Source organism: Danio rerio, chromosome 20, assembly GCF_049306965.1.
Source record: "Danio rerio strain Tuebingen ecotype United States chromosome 20, GRCz12tu, whole genome shotgun sequence".
In the NCBI taxonomy this organism is placed as follows: domain Eukaryota; kingdom Metazoa; phylum Chordata; class Actinopteri; order Cypriniformes; family Danionidae; genus Danio; species Danio rerio.
The window spans coordinates 27964599-27980071 of NC_133195.1; the positions used below are offsets into that span (position 1 = coordinate 27964599).

The 15473-nt window shown below is 34.1% G+C and overlaps 2 long non-coding RNA genes across 2 annotated transcripts in view; one reads left to right on the top strand and one right to left on the bottom strand.

The window, feature by feature from the left end:
* The window catches only part of LOC141379240 (uncharacterized), a 100274-nt gene that overhangs the window by 45044 nt on the left and 39757 nt on the right, over positions 1-15473 (bottom strand). The gene's annotated exons all lie outside the window — the stretch shown is intronic.
* Positions 1-15473, top strand: part of LOC141379238 (uncharacterized) — a 36161-nt gene that overhangs the window by 14412 nt on the left and 6276 nt on the right. The window lies entirely within an intron of this gene.

The window sequence follows — 15473 nt, forward strand, 5'->3', positions numbered from 1 at the left end:
TTATTTCTGTATTTTGGCCTCAAACAATGAAGCAGTGTAAGTAAAATAGCTAGTCAAGCTTTTACAGGAAAAAGTTGGTTCCCGGAAACAGTTTTTTCTAGCCTCTAATGCGCTCATATTTTGAATAAAATCTCCTTTAAGTCTTGGACACGAGAAAATGATTAAAGGGCCCCTGATCACCTAGAGCAGGTCATTTGCTAAAGACAAACAAGAGAGTTATCCAAAGAACATTTCATTTCTACACATTTGATTACACATAAAAATCAAGATAAATAACAACAATAATAATAATTTCTAGCATTCAGACTTTCACTGATATAAACATTTAACAAATCTGCATCTTAGCAATAAAAAAAAGATTATTTTGAAAAGCATTTCTGAAACAGTAAATATAATAAGGTGCAATATATATTATGTGTCTCCATGTGTGTGTGTGTGTAATTATATAATTAATGCCCAAACTCTAAAAAAAAAATGCTGTGTTATGTACTTATGCGCTATGGAATGTGAAATCTTTCCTAATCCTGATTATTAATGGACTACAACTTCCTAGTTTATTTTCTGTAAATGACTTCAACTCACACGCAAGATGAATTGCTTCTCTGCAAGTCTGAAATAAACTCAGCCATCTGCTGGTGGAATTGCTGCTATGTGAGGTGTCTGGAGCACTGAATAACTATGGGGTGATGTCTAAACAGAGTTGCTCTGATGCAAGGCCTGTTTTAAACTTCAGCTGTGATCTATGCCTTAACGTCACATACCTCTCTTCTTCACTTCATCTTTGGCAGACCAAACAATTACAATGACTTCACTCCCTCATGTGTGTTTGTTTCTGTGTGTCCTGGAAGTGGTCTGTTTTTTTTATTTGAACTGCATTAATACTTGGAAAGGAGGCCGACCGATCTATGATTAAAGAATGCAGGGCTTTGGGTTGTGTGTGCAACGATGCGAAGAATTATCCCATTTCCTAAGCTTTCCATTCAGAAACGCCGCCAAAAGACGTTTGAAACAGCACGTACACTAATCACAGGCTCAACCGGGTTTCATTGCACAAGGAGTATGATAAATTAAGGCAAGACAATGTTGGTGAATGGGCTAAAAAACTAGTATCACTGCACTTTCCCAGCGGATTCATTACCTTAAGAGTCTATGAGTTTTATTTCAGTATGTTGATGTTCTTCCAATGGGCTACATGCACAGCTATAGTGTTTTTCACCCAATGATAAAAGTACGATGAAAGGTTAATATATTTACCATTTAACAAGGTTGCTTTTACAGCATCAGTATTGTAATGTAATTACAAAACATTTAGTTAGATAAATTTAAGCATTCATTTAGTTGTTCAAGCGTAAAACAGGATGAAAAAAAATGAAATGGAAATTATGCAGTGCTACTTGAATGCTCTGAGACCAACTTTTACCGCCGTTAATTTTTTTCCCTAAATTTCTATTTAACAGAGATATTTTTTTCAACACATTTCTAAACATAATAGTTTTAATAACTCAACTCTAACAACTGATTTATTTTATCTTTGCCATCATGACAGTAAATAATATTTGACTAGATATTTTTCAAGACACTTCTGTACAGCTTAAAGTGACATTTTAAGGCTTAACTAGGTTAAATAGGTTAACTAGGCAGGTTAGGGTAATTACACAAGTTATTGTATAATAATGGTTTGTTCTGTAGACTATCGGGAAAAATAGCTTAAAGGGGCTAATAATTTTCACCTTAAAATGGTGTTAAAAAAATTATAACTGCTTTTATTCTAGCCAAAATAAAACAACTAAGACTTTCTCCAGAAGAAAAAATGTTATCAGACATACTGTGTAAATGTCCTTGCTCTGTTAAACATCACTTGGGAAATTTTTTAAAAAGAAAAAAAAAATCAAAGGGTGGCTAATAATTCTGACTTAAACTGTATATGGCAGTGAATATCACAGACTTTTTTTTTAAAGAAATCAGATTTTAAACCTGGCCATTTTGTAATGGAAACAAAGTTCACCAGAAGTCCTAGGTTTGGCTGGCTGAAAATTAAAAGTCTGTGTGCATATACCCTATTGAAACTAGATATAGTGTACAGGGTAGGACTTTTTGAAAATTACTTCCTAGTGGCTACTCCCTATTACTCCCTATTTGTAAAAGTAAGAGCATGGTTAAGAATATTGTGGGTAAAGATGTCTCTAACGTCAGTAGAGAATGCTAACATCCAAACTTAGATGTAAATGATCAGACCTTGATTTAAAATTACCAAAACAAAAAAATAAAGTTCAGTAGATTAACTAATTAGCAGGACTGATTGGTTACCTAAAAATTAACAACGTGAGCAAGCAAAATGTGCTAGTAAAATGTGCAACAAAACATTGAAATTTTGATATTGAATCCCTGGCAACAATCAAAATGCAGCTAAATCTCATCTTTTTCATGCACATTTAAATTTATCTTTTAAATTGATAATTCAATGTTTTTGATCTCCCTTTTTTCTTAATCCTTCACTACTACCACTTTTTATATTTTCTTTCTATTTCTCTAATAAATGTCAGAAATATTGTAATATCATCTGATAAATGATGATGATAATGAAAATGTAATAGTTAAATATGAATATAAAATTAATTTTGCACTAATTTGCATACATTTCTAGCCAAAAAAAATCTGAACATTCGGTGAATTTCAAAATTCTTGTGACATTTTTTTGACATATTAGAGTCAAAGGCTTTTTATTGAGGGATTTTTATTTATTCCATAATTCTGAAAACATCCATTTATTACAGTCATAACAGCCATATATATATATATATATATATATATATATATATATATATATATATATATATATATATATATATATATATATATATATATATATATATATTAGGCTGGAAAACATTATGAAAAGGCCTAAATCTCAACATTGACAGGTACATGAAAAACGTTTTTTGCCTTCAGCGTCTCACTTTAACGCCTTTGATTTATGATGAAAAAAATATTTTCACAAAAATGTGCTAGCTGCTTGGTTTTTTTTGTTGTTTTTTTTTTGTTTTGTTTTTTTTTCATCTAGCTAAGGTACTCCCATTGGTTTTAGTCAGATCAAGCACTTCTTGTATTTTTTCAGGAACTCCAGGTCAAGAGGCCACACAGATACCAGGCTTTCGCTTATCTTTGGAAATGAATGTGTGTAAGAAAACATGTTTTTTGAGAGAATAAAATAGTCCATAAAAATGTGTTTTTCTCTTTTCTGCCTATCGGACAGAACAGAGGTAAAATGTACACACAGGGAGGACGTAAATCACACTCTCATAGTGGGAATGTCTGCTCTCAGGGCAAATATCAGCCACTGTAGTGCAAACAGTCCTGGCATTTACTGAGGGGATTTTTACCCCATTCTGCCAAAATGCCAAAAAAGAGGAATTTATCATGTCAGAAACACATCCTCCACTTTTGTATACTTATATTGTATTTGCACACTCAGGCCTGCAGCCAGGTCCTTTCTGAGTGCTATCAGTGTTTATACAATACCCACCCTGTACAATCCCTAAAATAAACATATACATTAAATCAAATTTTAATGTTCAATGTATATTTATATAAAAAACATATATATATATTAAAATCTATATATATATTAAAATCTAAAACTTTTTGTGGCTCACATGAATGTGATGAAAGTGATTTGACCTGGCAAAAAGAGCGTTGACCTTTGCTTGGTGTAATTTATCAGAATGTATCATATACATTCATTTAAACAGGAGTTTCTGTTTCATTATAGATCATGGTAGAAATTGCTTTCGTAATGGAAAAACTGTACTTCATTTTATTTTATTTTTTGATTTAACATGATGGCTAATAATTGAAGACTTCAACTGTATATCAAATATTACTATTATTTTTTTTAGTTAAGGTTTAAAAGAATATAACATTTTGATTTAAAGTCACCATTTACACATGGTTTGTTTCATAGGGTCTAAACAGGCCTTTACATACGAAATTCACTACACGGTGTGCTGTTTTTTCATTTCTGTAGACCTGCTGTTCATTGAAATCCTGTGTGAATTGGCTGACATGAATGTGCAAGTGATTTGACCTGGCAGAGAGCTCTGACCTTGTCTGGGTGTTGTTTGTCAGACTTTGCCAGCACTTTAACATTTTTGCAAGTGATTCGACACTAAACTATAAGCACCTTAATTTGTTTCAAAGAGGATTTTGAGGATTTTTTTTCTCTCTGCGTGTCTGAGAAAACTGGGAGTTTCTATGTGCCACAGAGACTCAATAACAGCTGAATGAGGTGTGACCTCCAGGATTTCCCAGATGAAAGTTGTATGTTTCAGTTTACATGTGGAGGTTTACGAGCTCATGGATCAGACTATAGACTGGTCAAATGAGCGCTGAACTCACGCCATTGCTGTTTTAATACTCTCAGACTTCCCAAGGCTCCAGTTTTTAAACTCAAAACGAATGAGACCCAGACCTAACTTCTAGCCGCCGTTTTATCTTGATCCCCTGGCACAGAGATATAAATCTGAAATGCAGAGAGGGTATTTCCCAAGTTTTCTGCTGACCTCTGTTCAAGGTGTGTTGCTCTGGAACAATGACTTCAGCATGGAGGAGAATACAGATGGAGAGAACGGAAAAGTAGAAAAGCAAGAAAACGGCAGGTCAGCAGCTTCACAGAGATTTACACCCAAATCAAACAGATTAGGAAAGGTGGAGTTGGACTCTGAGACTGTCTACACATCTTATGATGCACATTTTATATTTTGAAATAACTTATTACTGTATAATAAGCAAAAACATTACAGAAGTATAGAGTGGTGCGTGCAAACTCATAGCAGAAATACTGAATAATAATTTAAATAAATACTAAGAACTAAGTGAAAATCAGCATATTAAAACGAGTTCTAAAAAGTGAAGACATATCTAAAAGTATAATAGTTGAAACAAATATCAGTTAGTATGCATGAATTTATGTGGACACATTAAGTTAGAGGTTCAAATAATTTTTTGAACATACATTTAAAAATAAATTATTTAATTAAATGCATGCAAATAAAAAAATATAATAATAAACTTAATAATAATAAACTTTATTTGTATAGCACTTTTCCAACATACATGCAACTCAAAGTGCCTCACAAACAACAACAAAAGCATTAAAATAGACCACAAAAACTTATCACATACAGTATAATGAAATAAAAGCATTCATACACACAATATATAAGTATATATCCACACGATCACACACACAATAGTCCTTACATATGCAAGCACACACCATACATTACATACATTAACCTACAACAAAATAGATAAAATGCATACACCTAGCAAACTTGTTTAATCATACGCAATTTTAAAAAGATGTGTCTTAACACGCTTTTTAAAAACATGAATACTTGGGGATTCTTTTACTTCAAGGGGGAGACAGTTCCAAATTTTTGGAGCATAATGGCTAAAAGAAGTGCCGCCAGTTTATATTAACAATACTTTAACAATGTTTATATTAACAATACATTTAATAAAATAAACAACACAAACATGCCAGTATGTGAAAAAACTAAGGCTGCAACAACAAATTAATTAAATTGATTAAAATGATTACAAAAAGCATTGCAAATTAATTTTATAATCGTTTCGTGTTGCACGACACGGAGCTGTTTGATTATTAAAAAAAACTTGAGTTGAGTGTGTCACCGTAGTGGAGTGAACACACTCTGCCTCTCTTGTGCACTGATGCCAGCTTAGTTTGGCGCCTCATAGACAGGATGGAGCAAAAAAAAAAAACAAGTGGAGGTAGCGTTAAAGGAAAGACACATGGCAAAGGCAGAGAAATCTGTGTGACCCTGTGTGGGAGCATTTCACACTAAATAAACAAAAAAAAAGTGTGCTAACGGCCAAATATGCAAAAGTGATGACGGGAGCACCACAGCAATGACCCGTCACATAAAACTCAAACATGTTGGAGTCTTTGATAAGGTGGAAGTGAGTTCAACAGCAGGGTAAATCACTACAGAATCCTGCTTTTGTTCCGTTTTGAAGTAAGGAACATAATGTCCCTGGTGATGGTGTTTACTTGTTATCCAGCTTGACAAGCATGACAAGAAAAAAATCAAACTGAGGTTTGGCACGTTGGCTGGCGCTGAGCCAGAGAAAGACATGTCATATTATCACAATTATGCAGTGTTTTTAACCACCCAATGCTTATTTTATGTTTTAGACATACACACAAGTACTGGTAAAACAATACATTTAGAGTTTTTAATACACAAGAAAGTCTATGGAAGTCTAATAATCCATTTAAATATAATTTGCTGATGTGTATTATTCCTATCAGATACACAGTGAAAGTAACAATAAAGTTCAATCAAGATCATTTATACATTTTTTAAAGAACAAAAACACTCACACCTTTGTGTGAATTGGAATGTCAGGTAGTTGATGATATGATGAGCAAGCATGTGAATATTTTGTATTAAAACGTAAAAGCGTAATAAAAGGGATGCATCATACAACGAAATTGTGACTGCAGTGTGTCATGTGATAAACATGACGCGTCGCCACAGAAACATTAAGGGTGAACGTTCTAAAATAATGATCGCCTTACAAAACTCTCTCCCGGGGCCAGTTAGAATCTTTTAGACTCACCAGTGAAAGGGTTAATAACAAAAGCAATGGTGGTATAATTACTTTGCAATTTGCATTACAAGATGAAAGACACATTTTCATTCACTTGCCTCTTTTGGGTCATTAATTTTTCCATCTGTTGTCAGCTACACTGCAAAAAAGATTTACTTGCTTAGTAATTTCATCTTGTTTCCTGTCCAAATATCTAAAAAATCTTAAATCAAGACTAGACAAGAAAAATGGCATGAAAAACTTAGGTGATGCTTAAAACTTCTGTTTGAGATTATATCTCATTAAGATTATTTTTCTTACCCCTTTTTCAAATCATTTTGTTTGTTTTAAGCAAACAATCATGTTTTGTTTTTGTTTGTTTTTTTTCAGAAAACAAGACATCATTTCTTATGCTATTTCATGTGTCTATGTCTTTTGATTCAAGATTTTTTTTAATATTTGGATAAAAAAGTACAAAACTACTAAGTTACTTTTTATTGTATTATTATTATTATTATTATTATTGTTACAACAGCTCAGGGATTTTTAAGTTTGTGCACCTTCTTAGTTCTGTTTTTGAATAAAGGGTTGGAAAAGAATGCTTTTGTTGCTATTTTTTGTATCTGAGTCATCGATTAATTGAAAAAATAATCTTCAGATTAATCAAATAATAAAATAATCATTCATTGCAGACCAATAAAAAACAAACAAATAAAGTTACATTATTATAAAATAATGGCACAAAGCAACAATATAAAATCATAGAAATTAAACAGGCAAATACAAATTAGATTAACACAATTAAAAAAATATATAAAAACAATTCTAAAAAAATAATAAATGTGTATGTATATGAAAAATAATTATGAATATACTAAATACTTTGCAACTAATATCTTATTTATAATATTCTCTCTAGATAAGTGTTGTGTTTATTCAGAACACTTTGAACTCTTTTAGATATTAGGATGATCATATTTGGATATCCGTGACATCCAAAATACAGAAAACCCTCAACCAAGCATTAAATTATTGTAGCTGAAGTAGTTTATTTAGATTGGCAATGTAACTCAAAGCACAAATGCAATCTTGACAGCCTTAATGGTGAAAATAGATTTATTTGCCCTACATTTGTAGATTAAACCCTGCCCCATGCTTCAAAAACATGCCATGGAGCAAAATCTTTCTTCAGATAGTGGCTGATACTGTACATGAACCTCAAGTGCCAAAACAAAGACAATCCACATAATATAACAGAATAACGTCATTGCATTGCAACAGCTAGAGGCATAAGTTTACAGTGCATTATCTACTCTTTGAATCTGACCTACTTGAGCTCAAAAAATACATGTGTCATTGCATCATGACAGTGTTTAGTGTGACCTAAAGGCCTGGTGTAAACTCTTGACACTGAGCAGAATAACCATGAGGCCATGTGTTTGTAAAGGCTGTGATTCTAATAACAGCACAACGGAAATGAACCCGTGCAGACAGTCTAAGAAGACCCAACATCTGCACTGCGGCCTGTCCGTGTCCTTGTCTTTGCAAGTGTGTGAGCGAAACGACTACTCTGGAGGTTATTTCCGCCACCCACCGCCGTCGTGTGTGGCTGAGGCCTCAAGACCTCCAGGACGTTCTTGGAAACACTGCTTAGTAACTTGTTTTGAAGAAATTAGTGACTAAATGTACTATGCAATTCGTTTGTAAATCTTTTTTTCTAATTGGCTTCTCTATTATTAATCAAAAAACACACAATTGTGACCTTGTAAAACAAAACATTTATGCATGAGTATATTTTTGAATAGCCTAAAAAAAACATTGTATGGATCAGATTTATAATTTAAGCCAAAAAAAAAAATCATAAGTATATTTAGTAAAGATCATGTTCCATGAAGATATTTAGAATTTAGTCATTTCCAACCACAAATATATTAAAACTCAAATTTAGATTAGTAATATACATAACTAAAACTTAAAGGCAATTTTTGCAATATTGCAAATATTTCTTTGTTTCAGTTTTTACTTTAGTAAAGTTTTTTTTAACACTCAAATAGCTGTATATCAGGCAAATATTATATTACGCTATATTTACAAACCATACATCATTAGGAAGCTTATGATAAGACACTTTTGTGGTCCATTGTCACAATTGTGTGGGCTGACACATTTTGTAAATCTCTTGTGGCATGCTTAAGGGCTTTTCACACCTGACGTTGTTAACCCTGGGTCATCTTAAACCCAGGATAAACAGAATCCCTAACATAATCCTGTTTATCTGTAATTACTTTCACACTGCTCAGCGGTTCCCAACAGTGGGGTCCCGGACCACAAGGGGGCCTCAGAGAGCTCTGTGTGGGGTCACGTCATATTTTTAAAAATTCTTAACGTTGGACAATTGGAAGAATGATCATGTTGCCTTAGTTCATTTCATCCAATAGCTTAGTGGTCCTCAATCACCGCTCCGTAGATCAGTTGCTACCGGGCCGCACAAGAAATCATTATTTCTGTTTTTATTTATTATCTGAGTCTAAACGACCCTTGATTTTGAAAAGTCTTTTATTTTGAAAAATGATTGTACTCTCTTGCTCTCAATCACTTGAGCGCCCAAATATAACCCAAAAACTAGCAAAATAAGTAAGAAACAGATAAGAAACAAAATAACTAAGAAACAAGAAACAGTCTTTGGAAAGTCTTGGGGAAAGGCCCAGTGAAGGACCCACTGGTATAGATTCGCAACCCATTTATCAACATATCAGGTGAATCCACCATGGCACTGCAAGAAGATCAAGTGATGGAGTTCGCAAATTACGGCGGCCTTTTAGGGGCCATTCGCATACCACATATTTCTAGAGTTTGCACACACAAGGGCCGTGATGCGCTCGTGCCAATGAATCCCGCTAGCGCACCATGAGTCATGTGACAGGAATTGACCCATCAGATTCAGCTTGAAAGAAATATTCACATTTCGGTAAGACTAACAAACACAGAGCACCCAAACACTGCAGTGCTTTGTAATTTTCTCCATAAAGAAAACTTGAATCAGAGTGACAGCAATAATTTGTTAACTTGTCATCCTCTGAGAAAACAGTTGATCCGCGGTAAAATTGTCAAGCGTTGACAGTTCCGCAGTGATAAAAAGGTTGAGGACCATGCAAAAATGGACAAATTTGTATTACATTCTCCACAAAAAAGACATGCAAGTATTAAATTGTAATATAAATAATATTAAATTAAATAATATTATGTTTTTCCCTTATACACCAGTGTGAATACTGATATTTTTGTTATTAAAATTTCAAATAGGGCCAATTTAAAGGTCAAAGGCTTACATTTTTCAGTTACAAATGGCGTACTGATGTTTTGCTTTTATATTTTACATTAGGCTATATTGTTTGTGCATAAACATATCTAGATATAGTAATAAACATACCGTTTATCATTACTGCAAACTTATATGAGCGATAATATCGTTAAATGTGGAGGGGGGCCTTGCAATATTTTCCAGGGGAAAAGGGGGTCTCAGGCAAAATAAGGTTGGGAACCACTGCTATACAGTATGGGTTAACAAAAAACCTGAGTACTCATTAACAGATGTTTTACACTATACATTAGTTATTATTTTAGTTATCTTCTTTGCATATTTGACTGTCACTGATTAGATAAATAACTGACAACTGTTTTTGTTTTTTGACATTTTTTTATTTTGAAGTTTTTACTTACCCCTCTGGGGTCTGAGATGATTTCGGGCTCCTAAGATGTTTTGACATCCCCTGACATTTGTGCTTGTTTAAGCTACTTATTATACATAGTATTGGCCAACGTTTTTTTTTTTTTTTTTTTTTTTTTTTGTATTTAGCACAAATTGTGTTACAATAATACGTGAGAATTTTTTTTTGAAAAATGTATATTAGGCATGGTTAGTAGGTTTTGGAGAAAAAAGTAGACTACATAAAGTTCAAAAAACCACACTGAATGAACCAGATTAACACTTGAGTAACTAGTTTTGTAGGCTACAATATTTACTTCACAATTATGTGAAAATTATTCTGTTCGCTCATTCAAAGAAAACGTTACAATGATTTACATTTTGTAAAGTCAGTTTTGGGTCAGAATATTGTGTGGGAGTCACAATAGTCATGAATAATTCACACCTGGAGAGACAAAAGACACTCCCCTACAGGCTAATGTTCACCCATTAAAGGTATTGTAAAGCAATGTCCAGCTGCAAAATCTAGCCCATGTAAATAATGTGTAAACAATGTATGTGGACTTACAGCATGCACAAAAAATATATTTGAAATGGTATAAAACGTGTTTGCAAAACTGCTGTAATAAAAAATTTATTGTGCATTAATCTAGCATTTAAAATAATTTTTGAATGACTCTGAGACACTGAAGTAACGTAATGACTTCAGTGTCATTTTTAATATAAAAAACAATTGCTTTAAATCAAAAAAATATTTTAAATATACCTTTAAAATATATTTTGACAAATAACTGCAGCCAACTCCTTCCAAACTATAGGCGGTTGAACTATGGTAAAATAATAAAATAATAAAATAAATGACACATTTAACATTACCAGCTGCTGTTTACAACATGTGCACTTTGTGGTGTGATGTAAACTCGCTGCTCCATTTTTTATTGGCTGTCCCTGTTACCAAGCATCTGATTTTCAGTTTCACACTGAACAAACTTATGTGTTGCCAACACCGCTTTCAATTTACATGTGTGAAACGTGTCTTTATCCTGGCATGTTCAAAATGACAATAACCCTGGGTTAAGTTTATTTATTTAGGTTTTAATGTCATATCGGCAGCATTGGCTATATTCATGGCAAAATCATACACTATATATACAATTTATAATCAAATAATCATATCAGTTTCTTAACAAACATACATTGTAAAAAACAAAAAACATATAATTAGCAACAACACTGAAAACATTCATATACAATCTTTTAGTTTAATTAAAGATAAATATTATCAAATTGCTCCAGAAGGCACCTTTTCAAACATTTTACTTAAAATATATCCAGGGTTAAGCACAGTGTGAAAAGCACATAAGACAAATAAGTATCTAAATGTATAGTGCAATGCATTAGTCAATCATTTATTTTATTGATACAGACACATAGTGCACATCACTCATGCTCACTTTCGATCTTTCCTCCTGCGTCATCATACTGTACCACATACGGGTTTGCATTCATACTAAGACACATACTGCTATTAGGTAAGTGACCAACTGACGCAATTGCACATACGCAAAAGGCATTAGCACTTCCGAAAGCAACGTTAGGATGTATCATTTTAACCCAAAGTGGTTTCACGATGAAACCAGTGGATCATTTATTCAGTCACTCATGTGTAAAAAAGCCTGGCCTGCTGTTTCGTATGCAACCTACTAACCACCAGCAGAGATACATTAATCACTGGAGGGTGATTTTGCTGTGGGCTACCGAAACAGACGGTGCAGCACATGCACATGCGCTCACCGCCGCAGACAGAAGTAGACATCTGTTGTGCATCCCCTGTGTGGGCCGATGGTTTCGGGTCAGGTTAGTGATGTAACGGTTGTGAGCAGGAACTGTTCATTCATAGACAGCTGATGCCTCTGGGACTTGGAACTTTAAAAATAGCTCTGTTTAGATTCAGCTGACTGACTGAGGAATCTCTTCTTTATTTTTATTAGTCCGTTTCGACCTCCCCTGCAGAGATCCCTCTTTCCTCTTCCATTCTTGCCCTCAACTGTCTCCGAGACAGCTGCGCAGTCATTTCAAAACACTTTTTCCATTCCTTTTCTACATACTTTAGAATTTAAAATAAAAAGAAATTTTCAAGCATTTGAGGTAGCAAAATAGTGAGGAACTGTAAAGTGGCTCTGAATTTAAGTAGAATAGGTAATCAATGGGAATGTATATAATGTGTGTAAGGGCGACATGGTGACACAGTAGGTAGTGCTGTCGCCTCACAGCATGAAGGGTTCTGGTTTAAGCCTCCGATAAGTCAGTTTGCTTTTATGTGTGGAGTTTGCATTTTCTCACCGTGTCTGCTGGGGTTTTCTCCTGGTACTCCAGTTTCCCCCACAGTCCAAAGTAGGGATGCTCATTTCGGTTAATTTTGCTAACCGACAACCGTCGCTCATTAATCGGTTATTAACGGTTAACTGGTCAGATTACTATTAATTTTATATTAAACAAATTGACGTGTCTATTTTGTGTTTGACACATTAAATATTGCATTTTAAAATACTGATTTATTTTTATATGCTAGCATATTAATAATAGAACAATACAACAGAGCATTTTCACGCACCTGCAGTGTTTAGCACAGAAGAACAGAATAAACTAAATAAAATGAATAAAATAAATAGGACTGCCCTAAATTATTTTCCACTTAAATAATTAATTTATATTACAAATCGAAAACACTGACTGATTATTTTTAATAACCGGCATAGGCTGTTTTTTTCCCAATCATATTTTTGTCTTCCGTCAAATAAAATAGCAGACTTCCTCAAATCGCTCGCTCCACGGAAAATATGCATTTATTTAATGCCCTGCTTGTATTATTATAATCACAAAACCTTTTTACATTTTTAATAGAAATCATTATTTTAAAGATTATGTCTTGCTATATGGTTTCCTTTCTCTCCATGGCGGTTCAAGTGCGCGCTGCGTGATGAAAAGACAACAACACACACGCATATGTTGACGTTTTGTAAACAGTTTTCTTGTTTAAATATGATATTGCATTAATGTGCATACATGCTTTATAAGCTGTAAAATAAAAGGTAAAGCCTATTTGTTGCGTTTATGATGCAGATCCAGGTCAACATCAGTGCTTTTTTTGGCATCAACACGTCTGTTTCAAGCAATATTCTTCTTCCAATTTGCTTCTTTGGCAAATGTGTCTGTAGGCACGGGTTATACGTTATCGTCTCGCAAGTTAAGTATGTCTTGCAGTTGAACAAGTGGCCGACCACAGCTAACGTGCTTTTTTCATTCCAAAAACGAGAGGTGCACCTCACTGCCTTTATGTTGACAAGGTAAAAGAAGAGAAGAAGCGCGGTCCTCTTATGAAACAACTGAATCAGCTGGGTATCGATTGTGCAAAAGTGTTGCTGTCTGTGTTTTTACAATTGTAATATTTAATAATATTATGATATTCAAGATTTGTACATTCATACAGCTCTGGATAACTTAAAACAGCAATTAGACCTTCAGAGCGGCAATAATGCATCCTGAAGTAAAGCGAAACGGCTATAATCTCCAGCATGATAGAGTGATTATATGCAGAGTCATACTTTATCTATAAATAAAGTATAACTATAGAAACTGTGTTCATCTTAACTGAAAGCTTCTGCGTGTTTGCTGACCTCACGCATCGCGCACCTGTCAGTCAGTCAGTCAGTCAGTCAGCACGTAACCCCAAAAGATTAAACAATAGCGCACAGCACTATACGGTTACAAAAAAAGTTTGCGCTGTTATAATCCACTTACCTTTTACGTTTTGATGCGATTATAATCCGCTATTAAAAACATCAACAACAACAACTGAATGTTTTGAAAGGGTAATGTAGCCGTGGCGGGATGCATTTTGTTCCCCGCCATGGAAGAATGAATGTAGCGGAAACCATGCTCTTTAAAAGTTCTCTGTAGTTGTCTTGACAACACAAACTGCTGCTCTGGGATGAGCCGCGTGCAAAAGATGCCCCTCTTAACGCAAAGGCGCATTCAATCGGCCCCTTATGCAGCCAAACTAAAAATATATAAAATAATAATTTTAATCGTTTAACTGATAGCATTAATCAGTCACAAACGCACACTTTCGGTTAACGGTTAATCGATTATTTTGAGCATCCCTAGTCCAAAGACATGCAGTACAGGTGAATTGGGTAGGCTAAATTGTCCGTAGTGTATGAGTGTAAATAAGTGTGTATAGATGTTTCCCAGAGACGGGTTGCAGCTGGAAGGGCATCTGCTGCGTAAAACATATGCCGGATAAGTTGGCGGTTCATTCCGATGTGGCGACCCCGGATTAATAAAGGGACTAAGCCAAAAAGAAAATGAATGAATAATGTGTGTAATAGGTTACTGACAATCAGACAATTCAACATCATCATTTCTACAGATACTATACTGCTACAGCTAAAGCATTCTTTAACAAGACATATAAAAATAGATTTTTAAAGTTTATAGTCAGAATTAAGGGTTGAATCGATGATATTTACAATAAGAGATAGACAGAGCAGAGCATTTAACAGATAAAACAGGCAGACAGCTTGAGTGACAGACAGAATGATAGACAGAGACAGAACGACAGACAGAATTTTTTAAAGAGAGAGATAGAAAGTTAGACAGACAGACAAAAACAAAGAACATTAGACAGACAAATAAAAAAAATCTAAACTACAGAGAGGATGTAAAACAAAGACAAAAGAACAGAACAAAAGAGAATAAGACTGAGAGAATGACTGACAGATCACAAAACAGACACCAACAGAAAAACAAAACAGATAGACAGGCAGAAAAACAAAGGACAACAGACAAAACAGTAGAAAAACAAAGTGAAAGACAGATAGACCAGACAGAAAGACAACAATCACCAAAAAATTGGACACACAGACAGAAAAGCAAACAGGATGAAAGACAAAATGAAAGACTTGAAGAATGGCAAAATTATAGTCAGATAGAATGAATCACGAAGAGAAAATGACACGGATGAAACAATACTGGACAACAGACAGACTAAATAACAGACAGCATTTTAGACAGAATGGGATACAAACAAATTGAACAAGAGAAAAAAAAAACAGACAGAACGAGACAAAACAATATAGACAGAATGTTA